We start from the raw sequence: 14671 nt of genomic DNA, 5'->3' as shown, positions 1-14671 counted from the left end.
TTCAGAAATAACATTTACCGGGCTCTGAAGGTCTTATTCTGGGGACATTTCTTATTTTCATTCTTTCTTCTTTCAAAAAGAAAGAAAGGAAGAAAGAAAAAAACAGCAGCTTTGACTAGTCTGAGGGTGACACGAAGGCCTGATTTTTATGCAATGTTGCAAGTGCCTTTCAGCAACACAATGGCAGGTTCTTTGACAATGTCATGCGTCTATTCAAAACAACCGGCATGCCAGTCAGAGGCCTGGGCGTCTGCACAGCGCTTGTTCTCCGTAGTGATAAGGCATGTTAGATTTTCCCATTCTATTTGAGAAATAATTCTGGTCTTTTTTAAGTCCCCTGCTTTTTTGATTATTTTTTTCTTGCCTCTTTGCTGAACAATAGGACCTGTCCCTGTTTGATTCCTTCCGTGATGCCTGTGCAGTAACAACTTGAGAAAGAGAAAAGGAGAGAGGGGCCAGGCTGGGGGGTGAGAAGGGGAGAATGTGACGGCTTAACAGACCCTGCCAGGTGCTGGCCAGGAGGAGGACAGTGTTAAGGAGGGGCTGGGAGATTAACACTGATAATTTCATTGGGTCGATTTGTCCGGCTCCTTTTGTTGCAAGCCAGGGTAGGTGGGAGGATGGGTTAATTATCTGGCATCCTGTTCCCCTGCCTGCTCTACCACAGCTAATCCTCTCTCTCCCTTTAGCAGGTGTGCAGCGCCAAGTGAGAACGTTTGCTTCCTGCCCCTGCTGGAAGCCTGATGGATAAAAAGAGAAAAAAAGGAGAATAGAGACAGAGGCAGAAGAGTGGGGAGAGCGTGAAGTCATCTAGCTTTGAAAACAGAGAGAAAAAGGGCCCCAACTTCCTTCAATCCCCAGCCTGCTCTCCAACTGGGGTTTGCTGGTTCCAACTCTCAGGTCTTCGAATAGACCTGTCCTCCGACCTGGTGGTTTGTTAGCACTTGCTATAAGATAAACCACCCCAAACTTAGTGACTTGAAAAAATCACCATCTCTTTAGATCACAACTCTTCTGGGCAGTCCTGGGCCAGGCGAGGCTGAGCTCGGCTCAGCTCCTCACCAGTGGGTTGGCTAAGAACCAGCTTGGGTCGCCCTAAGGACACCTCTGGTGGGTGGCCAGAGGGATGAGGTCAACGGGACCTGTGTTTCTCCACTTCTGCATGGAAGGCCAGACGGCACACATTGGGCGCCATCTTTTCTATCATCTGCAACAATTTGAATAACCTCTTCCCAGTATTCCCCCAGTCTCCACAGGCACATACGCTAAGGTGTGTCCTTTAAGGACTCGGCTAGTCTAAGCCTGAATCCAGCCTTAGGAAGTGAGTGTCGTATTGGATGCGCACAGCTGGCTCCAAGCTTCAGGGGGGCCTCTTTCTTGAACCCCATACTCCAACTGTTCTCAAACTTAGCGTGGCTCCTAACTGGTACCTCTTGTTCTTTTGCTACATCCTTTTCCACCTGACAGTCTTCCAGAGCTAGTCTGGCCTCCCTGTGTTGTGAACAAGGGCCTTGGGTCCGGATAGTGATTATGGCCTGGGTGACACCCAAGATCCCCTACCCCCCAATCAGAGGCCTTGTGGAGAGACCACACACCCTGTTCCTGCCCCTCAAAATGAAATGGAAAAGACCTCTTACTTGTGTGTGAGTCCTTAATGCCCTACCTTGGACCAAAAAGGAACCGAAATGTTTTTCACTCCAAAACACAAAACAAAAAGAGGCAGAGATGACTGAAGAGGTGAGGAGGCAGCCGATGCTGTCAGGCTCCCAAAAGAAGTAGATCACCCCATTTGAGATTTCCTCTGGCTCTTTGGGTTGCTGAAGCAAAAGAGGGCTATTCATTGAATTAGTTTTTTTTTTCCTTTTAAATTGTCTAACAGAAGAAAGCATACACACTCATCTGTTGAGGCAGTGTTCGTGTAGACATTTACTGGACAGATTCCTCTCTACAGGCTGTTGAACAGCATTTTGGACACTGTCCTCCTTCCTAGTTCCAAAAGCTTATCGATTTGCTGTTCCCCTCGCCCCCTCCCTGCAGGACCTGGCACGGCTGCTGCCCACAGTGGGTGCTCAATCAATGCCGCAGGCTGATTGGTGAGTGGCATCAGCAGTTTTGACTCCACCCTGGGAGCCGAGTCTCTAGCCCTGGGTGAGTGGACAGGACTATTTGGAAGTCTAAATTAATTGATTTAGTATTGACTGGGCTGCAAGCCTCTGTCCAATATCTCTAGAATCCACAGCTCCCTCAGTTGAAGAAGCCCTTCAAATTCCATCCAGCTTGCATCTAAGCTGCAGAGATTTGTAAATCACTATGCAGACCCAAGAAGAGTTCTGCCTCCACTCTACCACCTCCTCTTTCACTTCTTGGAATACCTACCTGTCCCCTCCCTACCCTGGTACCCCGAGGATAAATGCAAAACTCTAAGTGCAGCACTGTGCAGGGGAGCTGAGGAAGACTCTTCGGCTCATTTCAGAACTCAGCTAAATTCACTCTGTAGTTTTAGGCCTTGAATGTCTACTTCCATCCAAACCTAGTGCCCCAGTGGTCGCATGTGTTAGAGAGAAAAAGGGAAAGTGTCTGAAGTGTCTTCACCTACAAAACTACCATCACAGCAGCTGGTGTTGGCCTGGCAGCACTTTCTGGGGTAGGTGCTCTACATCCCAGCTAGGGGTGCGGGTGGCACCTGCTGCAGCCAGAGCTCCTGCAGTGCTCCTGGGGCTGGGTTGTGCTCCTCATACTCTGATGAGCATGCAGATTGCCAGGGTCTTGCTTACACGCAGTTAGGAGCTGCTCTGGGATGGGGCCCTGAGAATCTGCATCTCTCCCAGGCCATACCACACTGCAGGTCCGGGGACCACACTCCAGGTAGCTAGACCTGCAGGAACTGTGCTGTGCTGATGGAGGGGACAAGGTCTGTGCAGCAGAGTGCCTGACTCAAATGAGACGGTGTGAGCAGGGAACAAGGCTCTTGGGGGCTGCAGATGCCCTGAAATCAGAGCAGGTGGGCTAACGGGTGGACTGAGCACACAGAGGGTGCTTGCTATCCCTGTCCATTTACCGTCACCAGGGGCTCTGTCTCAAATCGAGGGTGTGGTGAGGTCGGAATGAAGGATTGCATTTGACAGTCTGCCCCTGGCTGGACCCAGCCTCTGTCGGACCAACATTGCGCAGGGGCAGGCCGTTTGCCAAGTGCCTTCTCATCTGCTATCCCACGTGGTGCTACCTGGGGCCTAGACATTTTCACAGAGCCCTTCCTGCAGATGAAAACCATAGCATGGAGAGGTCAAACAGACCTCCTTGGGGGACTGTGTCAGGGAAGGGCCAGTCAAGCTCAAACTCACGGTCCCATTTCAAAGTTGACATCTTTCTTGGACACCAGGTGAGCTCAGAAGTCAATGAGCCAGAGAATAGCCCAGCAAGAAGCCCCCAAGGCCCTGCAGTGGGGCTTGGGAGTGGGAGGCAATTGACACCCCCACTGAGAAGGACTCCACATCAGCCCTGCTGTCCTTCCCGCTCCAGGACCAGATGCTACGTGACATGCCAGTGCCGCCACACACCTGCACAGCACCGGGGAAAAGGTAGGGAGTGTGCACAGATACTAATCGGATACTTAGGGAACTGACAGTCTGGGGGTTTCCACTTAAAAACAAGTTAAAATATGTCACTTGCTTTTTATTATTTTATAAGAGTGCGATTAGATATGGGGACGTTAGCAGGAATAACTTGAGATTTATGTGCCGATCAGATGGATCCTTAAACTTCCTAAAGTGTTTCAAGTGTACACATTTTAACTTGAAAAATTACCAGGTTTGTCTAAAGAAAAATTTTCAAACATAAAACACGAAGCTCATTTGAAGAGAGAAATTCTCCAATGGAGTGAACCCAGGCTGTCATAAAAAAGTTAAACCAGGCATAAAGGAAAATGTCAGATGTGTGGGAGAACCAGCTGTCTCTCCATTTTTTTTTTTTAAAAATTGATAACCTACATCAGATTATGGAAGAATATATGAATGTCTTAGGCTGGGCACTAGGAGGCCGGGAGGAGATGGAGCCTCGCTCTTCTGGGTGATGTGGAGCTCTCCTGGAGAATACATTTTTTTTTTTTAACTTCTAAATAAAGCTTTCGAGTGGCACATTTATAACCAGGAAGAATTACTCAAATAAGAGACACTGTCAGCTATTTATTTTAAAAGGTTTTTTCCTAAAGGAGAAGGAGAAAAATCTCTCCACTTTCCTCCCTGTCCCTTCAAAAGGTTTGTGCGTGAAACCTTCCTGGCTTTCTTCTCCACCTTAGGAGAGAAGCTGGGCTCAGGGCTGAGGGTTATTTCTGTTCTTCTTCCTTTCTCGCCTCTGCCTCCAGCCGAATGGACTGTTTTACCTTCCAGGGAAAAAGGAAGCTGAGTCTCAGGCTCTTGGAGGGTGCTGGGGTGGAAGATGTTGGAGCATGTATTTGTTTGTTTGTTTATTTTTTAATTCAAGAACCAGCCTCCAGCCAGATAGAGGGAGAAAAGAAAGGGATAATGAAAGAAAAGGAGGGAGAGTCAAGAAAAAAGGAGGAAGGAGGGAGAAAAACCAGAACAGAAAGCTTGGAAAGATCAGGAAAGGTGGGAAGGGAAGCGGAGTTGTTGGCTGGCCTATAGCGGAGATACGGGGTGCAGGGATGGGTGTCCTGTTTCCAGCCGGGGGCCTTCTGAGGCACCTTTCCCCTTCAGTCCTGTTGTGCCTAAGGTGTGGACGGGAAAGCAACACCATGGGTGCCTTTCAGTGTTGCTGTAGCCCTTCCCTTTGCAGAAAGGCCTGGAAGGAGTGGGGTTAGGCTGGGCCTACACAGGGACCCTGACATGAAAAGTCGTCAGGGAGGGATTTGTGCTCCTGAGAACACCAGGAAGATCTTTACTGCGAACAGAATGGACATTTGTGCTATGTTAAATAACAAGGCTGGTCTGCTGATCTTGTTTTCTTCTTGGCAGGCGTCACCCAGTGTAAGATGCCCGACTAGCTGATGCCTGATGGCAAGGTAAGAGCACTGCACCTGTCCTTTATCCTCTCTGTTGGAACCCTGCCTGCCCTCAACCCCAGCTCACATCCTCTCCCTGTCACAGACTCCATGTGCTCAGGACTGACCTCTTTCTCCAAATGCTTTACTTGCACTTGAGAAATGGCACCCAGTGTCCTTTTGGGCTATGCTAGTTATTTGAATGTGCACCCAAAGCCAAGACTGAACCTGGCTCATTTTCCCATCTGCCGCAGTGTTTGGGGGCAGAATCAGTGTTCGATGAAAAGGCTTGGGAAATAATAATGGGAGCCAGTACATCCTGCACTTGGGGGTGGGGGAGGTATGTGTGTGGAGTCACTGTTCCCAGCACTTGGCATGTGTTATTCCTGGTCCTCTCCACAACTGCGTGATGAGATGCTGTCAATTTTGAGATCCGCATTGTTCAGCAGGCATTGAACTTGCCCAAGGTCACACAGCTTATAGGTAGTGGAGTTGGAATTTGAACCTAAATATCTGGGATGGGAGCTAATTCCTTCAACCCTAAGTCTTCAATAGCTTTACTTGCTACTTAGGGTCTCATTAGAATAAGTCAGTCATCATGTTTTTACCAAGTTCAAAAGCCCAACTGAAAGAACATTCATTGTCCTTAAACTTCTTGTTTGTTTCTGCCCCTTTCATTTTGTGCCTGTGGCACTCCACACTCTCCACATACCCTGCCTGGGATAGCTCTAAGCCCTATAAGATTCCAGTGTAGACATGCTGGCCCCAAAGGCCTTATTCACTTTACTCTATTACTTTGGACATAGAGTCAGCATAGCTAGGAAAGCACAGAGTTCCTATTCTCCACTTAATCTACTTTGCAGGGTTATTAAAAGAATTCAATGAGATGATCATGTAACCTACCTACAGTAGGTTCTGGAAAATTATTGATGATGATGATAACTGTATCATTAGGTCATTGTGAAGTGCAGGTGCAGCATCCACTTGATATCTGGCCTCTCAGCCCACTTTCTCCATGAGGCCCTCTGTGTCTGCTCCAACCCTGAAGCTCTCCCATCTCTTCTGAAGGCCCTGAGCATTCCTGGGTTCTGTACCTCAGGGCCCAGCAGTAGAATAAGGTGACCTCCTACACTCTCCTCTGGTGGCTTTGCAAGGGACTAGCAAGGAGGACGCCAGAGGAGACAGAATGTTATGATAGTTATGTCCTTGGTCTCAAGTTAGCCAGCACTGCTGTGTACAGTTTGTGGACTGCACACCTGCAGGGGGCGCCACTGCACACTCTTGGCCCTGAGTTCACACCAAGTTGTACCACCTGTTACCATGTGATGGCAGACACATTATTCACCTCTCTCATCCCTGCTTGGTTTCCTTGCCTGAAAGATGGGGAGTTGATTGCAGCTCTTGTAGGATCATGGTGAGGACTGGGGGAGACAGCATTTTTAAGTGACTAAGCACAGAGCTCAATAATTGTCAATGGTTATTTTTAGAGCTTGAACAGAGAGGGCACAGAGGAGGCACTAGGCAAATCTTCATTGATCAATGAACTTCTCCCCAGTAGAGCTTGGATTGTGGCTCTTCCTGCAAAGAAGTCTGCTTGCGCAAGCCCTCTCCACTAACCAGGGTGAAAGTGAGCAGGTGTTAGAACAGGCTGAGGGAGGAAGCAGAGGGGAAGACCAGGTAGAGCAGAAGGACTTGTCAAAGGCTCTTGTGCTGCCCTTGACTCATTCTGGGAATAAACCCTTCCTGAGGACAGGGCTGCCCCTTCCTGTGCCTCCACCTCCCAGTGACCCCCGAAGAGACAGGAGTAGGGGTGCCTGCTGATGCTGCTGCCCACCCACCTGCTATGCCTCTCCTTGCTGAGGTGCTGTGGGCCCTGCATTCCAGGCCTGACCCTTAAATGTGTGTCCTCATCAAAAAAGAGGGAAAGGTGGTTTGTTGGCAGTGCTGGAAGGTACTGGAAGTGAGAGGACCTGACTCCTGGCCTGTGTCTATACTCCCAGCTTATTTTAGCTTTAGGTTCCATGACTCTGCCTAAGAGTAGCCAGCAGATCCTCTGTTGGCCTTAGCAAGTTCCTAGAAATCACACACGGGACCACATATGAGAGAACTTTGAGAGGTGTAATAAATTACTCAAGAGCAAAGGTAAAGAATTGTAAGGATATTAATATAATAATTATTATTAGCTATTATTATAGCCTTATACTTCTCCATGCATTGCTATTTGCCTGTTAAGGGTCTATGTAGGTTGGTAGTGGAAGGATTAAAGTGGCTACCCATGTGAAAAACAGAGGAGAAAGTATGTGCAATTGCCCTGGGGTGGGGAGGAACATTGACTGCTCTCAGAAGGGCCAGACCACTGTGGCTGGAATGTAGTGAGTAGGGCACAGTTGGGCAGAGAAGTGACATAGCAGGTGATCATTTGATCCGTGAACGATGAGCTGGTGAGTGAGTAGCACTGCTGGAGGGGTCTTGGGAATGCACTCTTTTCCAGGGCTTCCTATCTCTGTAGAGCCCCTGAAGGCTCCAGTAAGTTCATCCTGGGCTTTCTGCAAGGCTGCAGGCTCTACTAGTGAGACCCTCCTCTGAGCTCCACCTTCTCACCTGGTGATCGGTTGCCAGCAGAAGCTCTGGCCTTTACACTTGGCTGACCCTGTCCACCCTGTCCACCCCGTCCACTCGACAAGCACCTCTCCTCCTCCTGCTCCAATCCCCCCAGGGGGGCATTGCCCATGTTTATGAAAAGTGAACATGTCATTCAAGCCGACACCTCTGGCCTCACACAGCTGAAGATCAGGAGCCCTATTTTTACCTCTCTTTTCTGTCACTGGACTTTACAAGCAAAGGCTGCCCCCGCCCCCTCTGGCGGTTCCTAGAACCTCGCAGACAGTAATGAGTCTGGGGTTGGTGTTAAGCTCAGATGTCAAACAGAGTGGCCAGGGCCTCCCGAAATGCTGAGAAAGCCGCGAGCTTCTCCCTCTACAAGGTCAGCTTGTGTGTAACACTTCATTAAATTGCTCAAACACTGAGCCGTGTCTTTAACCAATACCTTTAATGTCATTTTCTGCAGACTTAATAGAGGAGCATTAGCATACCTGTCAAGTCTTCCCATTTAAACTTCGAAGCAAGTGAAGTTTAAAGTGCCTCCTTCAGCCCACAGTGGATTTAGCTTCAAACTTTGGTTTAAGAAAAAGAAAAAAAAAAAAAAAAAACAAGGAGGGGGAATCCTCTGTGGGTCTGTGACGAAGTCGGGGATGTTCTCCACATCGCAAGCTTCTCCCACGCAGCTCTTCCTGCCTCCAGGAAGTACACCTAGGTTAAGGACAGTGGGAGGCCAGCCTCAGTGTTGACGAAGACATGACCTTCCCTTGTCTGGGATGTATGGACAGGACAGGGCCCCAGGGGGTCAATTAGAAAGCATGTTGTCCAGGGATCACTGAATCCTCCTGGGGAGACGTAAAGACCAAGGAAAAGGGCTGTACTGGGAGGAGATAGTCCTCACAGGCCATTTAGATCATTTGGGGTGAGATTCTTTTTCCAAATGCCCTGGTTTGTGTGTGTGACAAGCTCCCTGGTTCTGTTCATTGTCCTGGTAGACTAAGGGGAAGAACTCAGGCAGAAGAAGAAGCCAACACACAGGGCCCAAGGGGAGGCTGGCCAGCGCCTTCCTAGGTACAACTGGGGGTGCTGTTCTTTGGGCCAGCCTCAGATCTCTGGGAGACAGGCCGGATGGCACACTCACACTTGGGTCTGTGTCTGCTCCAGCACACCAACTAAAGGAAGAGCTTCTGAAGAACGGGGTGACTAGGAGAACCCCCTCATCTGCAAGGAGTGGGCATTCATCGTGACCACATCCGGGACCTCGGAGTCCTTGCAGATCCCATCTGTGAAATGGGTTTAGCTGTTCGGAGAGGTCAGCGCTCACGGAGGTGGAGAGGTGGAGACAGAGCGAGCTTGAGAGCTGCGTGAACGTCTTGGCGGGAGTTGGGAAAGAGGATAATGAATGTGCCTCTGTCATTAAACCACTAATCGTTAATTATCCCCCTAGACATCTCATAATGTGCTACCCAGGCAAAAATAAAATTGCTTGAACTTTCTCACCAAGTTCTAGTTTTAAACAAATTACTTGCGTCAAAACTATTTACCAAAGTGAGTAATTTTAGACATTTATCAGACTTCATAACATGCTTTAATTAGTGCCAGCTAATAAAGTCCTCATGTAATTAAGCCTATGTTACATCCGTTGTTTTTTTTTTTATTTTAAAATTTTGCTTACAATGATTTTAAAAAATGATGTGCCTTCTCCCATCCAGCTCACACGCACATGCACACAAGTGTGTGACTCAGTGTGCGTACATTTTCCAATGTCAGGCTGTAACGAGACCCCTCATCAGTAAAGCACCTGTTTAATTATTAATGCTGCAATTAAGGCAAGAAGAGGGGGGCGGTCTCTCCCAAAAGTGGAAAGTTGATCCCCAACTCTCAGCACCATGAGACCTGGTGCAGGCCTTGCGCGCTGCTTCCCTTGGTCCCAGGGGGCAGGTCAGACAGCGTGACTTGTGCCTGGATGCCCGTAGGGAGCACGTTGGTCTAGAAGGATCCTGCTGGTTTCCCTGACATGCGCCTCCTGAGAGGCACCAGAGTGAGGATGGCAGCAGTGACAGTTCACGCTCAGCTCAGAAACCTGTCACTCGGAGATCCACATTTTAACTACCCCCTGGTCCTCAAAGAGGGAGATGGAGAAGAGAGAGAGAGAGAGAGAGAGAGAGAGAGAGAGAGAGACTTTAATTTACCCTTCTGATTGGTTTGATAGCTGTCAGGGTGACAGCTTGTCTGTGGCTGCAAGGGACCTGATGTTGGTTCTGGGACTGCTTTGTGTGCATTATATGGTCGGCTTCCCTTGGAAACGGCAACACGGAGACAGCAGCATGATCTCCACTGTCCCCAGCTCGGGCCTCCCTACCCACAGCCTTGGGGTGACCTCCAGAGCCCGACTAGTGAGGTGCCTATAGCTGGCACCCCTGACTTCTCTTCCGTGCCTGTCCCAGGGTGCAGATGGACCCTGCTTATCAAGGTCACCTGTCCCCGTGTCCGAGAGGGCCAGGGCTGGCTCAGGCAGCTGGGTTCCTCCAAGGTCACCAGGTGGCCTGCATAGAGTCTAAGGCTCCATTGACCCTCTGCTTGGGACTTCTCCCAGAAAATGAGTTTGGTAACTTACAGGATGAGGACCACAGCATCACCTGAGAAGCAGCATTGTGCACATGCTTTGTCTCTGCAAATTCACCCCCATTTTTGGCAAACAAAAATAATTCCCAGGCCCCTTAAAATACCAGAAATTGTGATGCACATTCCATACCCCCTGAGATGCTGCATCTATGCAATCTGCCTTCAGTGTGTCTTCACTAAGATTTCCTCAAAGTTTGCTGTCTATAGCTATTGTTCATAACGCAGGTTTTGAAAATTTTCCAAGTGTACTGTGGCCTACCTTCCTTCTCAGTTTCTCTGCTGCCTTCCTTCCCTTTTTGCTTCCTTTTCTCCTGGCACACACGTGTAGCTCTTAAACACAGTGTAGCTCTCAGGGGGTGTGGGTGGATGTTTAGAGCTGCACGGACGGTGCTAACCAGCAGTGCTATGGATGTCAAGTACTTGCTGTGGATCTTTCAAACTGAGATGTGCTGCGATTATAACACACACTCAGAGATTAGTGTGAAACAAAGAATGTGAAGTATCTCAATCATTTTTATGTTGATTACATGCCGAAAGAATAATATTTTGACTATGTTAGGTTAAATAAAATATATTAAAATGAATTTCACCTGTTCCTTATTACTTTTTAAATGTGACTATGAGAATTGTCAGAGCCCATATGTTGCTCTCATTATGTCTGCTGGGCAGCACTAATCCAGCGGATTTTGAGAGCTTCTGCTATCTATGGCAGCTGAAGAAAGATGCTAAGATTTCCAGTGTTCCCTGGGCTTGGTTCATCTTTGACATTCATTGGCTCTGTGACTTGGGCAGATTTCTTTACTTCTCTGGGCCTCAATTTCCTGAGTTTTTCTTTTTTTTTTTAATATATATTTTTTAATTTTTTACATCATTGTTCATTTTTAAACAATATTTGCTTCCCCCCCCTCAGGTGTTGTCCCCATAGAGTTTCCTTCCCCAAGGCACCCGTGCACCATCACCTCAGTCCCCTGGGCTCCTCCCTCCCTCCCTCTGATCCCTCTCCCACCTCCTCCCCTGCAGGATGTCTCTGATATATAATTGTCCATTTTTGTTTTGTTGTGCTTTGTACTGTTATTATTTTTTTACACTGATGTCTTATTGGGTTCCCCTATATTTAAAAAAAAAATCTGAGTTTTAAAAGGGAAGGTTGACCAGATAGGGTGACCTAGGAGGTGTTCCCATTGTAACTTTCTGTTGTGTTGAATGTCAGTGCCATCTCTCCGGAGACCTTAAAGAAAGGATGCATTTTCCCAGCTGACTTTAAAGATTGGGTCACCGTGGCAAGAGGGAGCAGAAGAGCTGTAGAGACTCCAGGCTTTGTGATTGGCCTGGATTGCCTTGCACCTTCCCTTCATAATCATCCTAGAAGATTCACTCCATCCCCCAAAGATGGCGCCCAGTGAACTCTGACCTGTCCACCTTGGTTACCGCATTCCACTTGGACAGGCTGAACAGCACCTGGGGAGGGGCATACCTGTCCCGTCCTTTAACCCATGGTGATGTGTCACTGATCAGCACAATTGGCTCTAATAGCTCCCCAGGTGGATTCCAGAGAGCAATGAGCCGAACATAAAAATCCCTTTATTATTGCCATTTCACTTTTATATACCCATCAAGCTTTCATATTTAATCTCCTACATCACAATAGCTGATCATTTTTAACATTTGACATTGATAGAGTGCCCACTGCTATTATTCTGACATACTATAAAACATTACACCCATTTGCAATAGAAAAGGCCAAGAATCAATACCCAGCCCCATTTTCCACTGTGGCCGTAAATCACGAAGCACCTAACAAATTGGTTTAAGTAGAAGAAACTTCAGAACCAATGACTGGCCTGACCAATCCCCACCCCCAGTTAGGACTGACAGGGACCTGGACGTCAGGGGGTTGGGGGCTGAAGATGGGGGCGCTGGGAGAGCTGCTGCACAGCCAGGCTGCTCCATATAACAACAAGGATTTTTTCAGGAAAAAGAGTTGTCTCTCTGCATTGTCCATGCTGCAGAAATACCATGGCGAGTAAAGGACATCTTCATTCCGCCTGTGTTTGCCTCAGCCCTTACCTTTCAGCAGGTGGCCCCACATCGGGAAGCTGGTGACTTCCCTACTTCCTGCCCCATCTTCCTACAGGCTCCCGGACCCATCATCAGGATTATCGCTCTGCTTTGTAAGTTAGCCCATTCATTGGAAGAGCCAGATCTTAAACTGAATTGATTAGCTATTTAATCAAATAGACCTTAGGATTAATTAATTGATCATTTCTGCTCAAAATGACCCAAGCTAGGAGTTAAAGAAAGATACGAGGTTAGGCTTAAAGTGTTTAGTAAGGTCATGGGTTGGGCTAAATATTCTGTCATTATCCTTGTATATGAAGTGAATGATATTTTCAAAATGCAGAAGTTTAGAATATTCAGAAAGTTTCCCCCTTTCTTATTCTTTGGGTATCATCTATATTCAGCCTAAGGCTGTGCTGTTTTTGTGGGATGCCACCAAAAGCTACTTCAACCCAGGCTGCCTGGTTGAAAATGCATGCAGCTGCTGGACTGTTCTGACAGTGCAAGGACCCCAGTTCTGGGGGAAAGGAAAGGGCTAGTGGCTTTGTTGTCAATTTATTTTCAGTGAACAACTGGATTTCCTATGGAAGTCTGGTATGCATGTATACACATTTATCTGACTTTCTGCAATAGGTATCCTCCTGGAAAGTGACATATAAACCAGATTTTTTAGAACAAATTCCTTTTCTTGTTAACTTATTTTATCATGTCAGAGATTATTTGCCTGCATTTCAGTTAGCAATGAGTGATTTTTTACATTATTTGTCTTATTCAACCTCCTAATGATCCTAAGGAAAATGAGTTTTTGTAAAAAGGAATTCTCCGCTAAAGGAGCACTTTCTGGTGCCATGTGGCATAGATCCTAGTTATTCTGTTTTGCACCTTTGGAATGACAGGTGGGTGGTCACTGGGTTCAGATCTGGTTTTCTGGACGCTTGGTGTAATATGAAGAACATTAGCATCGGGAGTCAGATCCTGCCATTTTCCAGTTGGGTGATTATAGGGTGGAGAAGATATATGACCTCTTTATACATTCATTTTTTCATTTGTAAAGTGGGGATAATAATTCCCTATCTCTTTCATAAAATCCTTAATGAGGAAATGAGATAATGCAAGTAAAAGCATTTACTATTATTGTCATTACTGATAATGCAATAATAATAAAGTACAATAAGAGAAGAATCAAGACAAACCATTCTTATATCAAGTTCCATTTTATGCCAGTGGGAACAAAGTTTGATTCATTCAAAACTAACTTCACAGAAAGCACAAAAATAGTCAAATGTAGGTTTCTCAATTTTGTGCCATGAGAATTGAATACCAGAAAGACCATCAGGATCCTAGACACCTCTGAATCTTAAAAAATAATATATATTTTTTGCCCTGGAGTGCATTTGGATATATTTTAATACATTTATTTATTCAACAAGCATTAATTGTATGCCTACTCTGTGCTCCAACCTGAACATATAATAAAAACAGATAAGATAGGGGCCCATGTGGATTGTCCATTAACATCTTAACTTTCCGGTGCATCAAGGTTACTTCCTAGGCCCTACTTGAAAGCTTCAAAACCAGAGTTTCTCACAGTAGAAACTGGGTGTCTGTATTTTGACACATTTCCCAGGTAGTTCCAATGTGTGGCCCCACTGTGCTATTTGGTCATACTCTGTGAGCAAGAAAACACCATTACCAGGGAACACCTTCTGTCTGTGGTTTCTAGAGGGCAAACTGTGGCAGTTATGTTGAGAATCTAGATTTCTGGCTTTCCTAAAGTCGGAACACTCTTAGTGCCTAACCCTGCAGGGCTGCAGAAATGGGCCAAGTTCTTTGATCTCACCTATAGTTCTGCTGCTGACTTGCTCCGAAATAACCTGGTGTGTTTGACATCCATTGCAGGCCTCTTGTCTGTGAACCCAGAGTCTCATTGTCCCTTTCATCCCTGAGCAGGATGGTTCTCTTTGGAGTATCTCTATCTGGAGTGTGAGGAAAGGGAAAGGGAAGCAGAGTTGTGTAAGTCAGCTCTGGGTGACTTGGCCATGCTGTGTGCAGAGCGATAGCTGTGCTCCAAGTACCGCTCACTTTTGTGGTGTCTCCCAAGGAACTTCTCCAGCACGGTGTCCCTCAGCATCTCATGTGAGACTCTCAGTAACCCTATGGAGGACCTCGGGTAGGTGCTACAGCTTCCGCTTGCTGCACGCTGATGCTCGAGACCGCATCCCCAAGCCAAGCTGCCGCGAGTCCTCCAGGGCAGAAATCACCTCAGCACGTTGCTAGGTCCATGGAAGAGTATTGAAAATATGGTATACATTAAATGAGTGAGAATCAACATGGAAGGAAGGGAAGGGAACAGAGAGGAGAGGAGGGGAGGGGAGGGGAAGGGAGGGGAGAGAA

The sequence above is a fragment of the Talpa occidentalis genome, unplaced genomic scaffold (genome assembly GCF_014898055.3).
Source record: "Talpa occidentalis isolate TD23 unplaced genomic scaffold, MPIMG_talOcc4v2.1 talOcc4.12, whole genome shotgun sequence".
Taxonomy (NCBI): Eukaryota; Metazoa; Chordata; class Mammalia; order Eulipotyphla; family Talpidae; genus Talpa; species Talpa occidentalis.
This window is presented reverse-complemented; position numbering follows the sequence as displayed.